The sequence below is a fragment of the Orbicella franksi genome, chromosome 13 (assembly GCF_964199315.1).
Source record: "Orbicella franksi chromosome 13, jaOrbFran1.1, whole genome shotgun sequence".
Taxonomy (NCBI): domain Eukaryota; kingdom Metazoa; phylum Cnidaria; class Anthozoa; order Scleractinia; family Merulinidae; genus Orbicella; species Orbicella franksi.
The window spans coordinates 21,181,021-21,183,005 of NC_138157.1; positions in this window are offsets into that span (position 1 = coordinate 21,181,021).

Sequence of the window (1,985 nt, forward strand, 5' to 3'; positions counted from 1 at the left end):
CCCGATTCCCCGATTCCTCGATTCCCCGTTCCTCGTTTTAAAGATAGCCGACAATTTTCTGTATAACCTTTATGTTGCAGCACTTTTAAATCGCTACTCTGAAAGTGTCGTTATTTTGTAAACAAAAGCTGCGCGTCTGCTCAAAAGTGAAAATAATTGATACTGAAAGCCACCATGCTTAATGAATTGCATCTCAAAACACGGCACTTCTGGGTGACGAAAATTGCATTGAATTGCGTGACAGACGTCACCTGTGTTACAAATCAATCATTAACTATGACCTCGATATAACGAACATTTTGGTCGTTTCCCCTCAAATTCATTATATCGAGGTTTTCGATATAACGAACCCTCGATTGAACGAACAAATTTGCCTGTCCCCAGAGACTTCGTTGAATCGAGGTTCTACTGTATTACTTTTTTCCTGAGAGTGCAATCTATTACCCTGCAATTTTAGGAGAACAGCGAATTCACAAGCAGACAAAGTCAGTTAAACTGCAAACGAGTTGGTGCCGGACAGGACGAAGGACACAGCGAAGAAGAAACTTTCCTCGACGAGCAAAAAAAGTAAAACACGACGAAGAAAACCATCGGTCATTTTGTATTTTAAAGGTCAATAAGTTAGGCTTAAATCTACTACAAAGCCACCACGTACTGATCTTTATTCTTACCCAGAATTCCCTACTACACATTACGTGATGAGATACAACACTCCTCCTTCCTATTACAACAAGTAATAATAACTAACCTCAAACACAACTATATAAGAATTAACTAGAAGAGCTACAAGTTCGGTCTCTCAAGGGGTTTACTCACTGGTCCAGAACGTGTACCTAACAGGAGTACCCACAGAATGAAGATTTGACATAGGAACTTTAGTTTTGTCAGGATCGGGATTAATCTGTACCACTGTGGTAGCAACTTCAGTCAATTCTGGACGTACATGAAGAACCGCCTGTTCAGATTGCCTTGATGTTTCTACTTGGGGAATAAAGGGAATCACTTGTGACGAAGGAGTGGGATTGCACTCTACAATATCTCTTTCAACATTTTTCATTTTTAGCATTATGTTCCCTTGCATCATCAGGTATTAAGTCTACGGTTTTTACCTGGCACTCTAACAAGATAAGTGTCCGGGCCCTTAATAGCGACAATTGTACCCGGTATCCATTTCTCCATCCCTTTTTTAACCCTGACAGCAGTGACAGACTGATGTAAATCAAAGGTTCGCAACTTTGGATGAGCACCATCTTTGTACAGTTTGGATGCTGCTTGTCTGCTTCCTACACGACTCTTTAAACTTGCTTTGACCAAGGAAAGAAATGTGCGGGGCTCCCTTTTTAGAACAACTCTGCTGGAGTCTTACCTGTATGGAGGGTGGCGTATTCCTGTATCGGAATAGAATGTCAGCCACTCAATGTTGCACAGACCTTTCATTACTGTGAGCTTTGAATTCCGCACATGTCTCTCTGCCAAACCATTGTTAGCAGGGTGATAAGGAGGAACTAGAGTGACTTTGATCCTGTTCATTCTTAAAAAATGTCTGGTACTCTTGAGAAGCAAACTGAGGACCATTATCACTAACCACTCCATGAAGTAATCCATATTCAGCAAACACGGCTCTAAAACCTCCAATCATTTCGAGTGACCATCCACAATGACAACAACTTGTTGACCCTTTACTTCAGCAAAGTCTTCATGAATTCTTTGCCATGGTTCAGTAGCCCAAGGATGAACTGCTTAAGAAGTGCTTTGTGCACTAACACAGTCCTCACAAAGTCTGACTCCGCCCTCTATGTCCTGGCCAAAACAGGGCCACCAGACAAATGATCTGGCAAGTGCCTTCATACGACGCATCCTTGGATGACATTCATGCAACTCATCTAACAGACGCCCTTGTAATTTGAGAGGAATGATCACACGCCTGCCCCACAACAGACAGCCATCTTCTAAGGAAAGGTCTTCCCTACGATTCCAGTATGGTT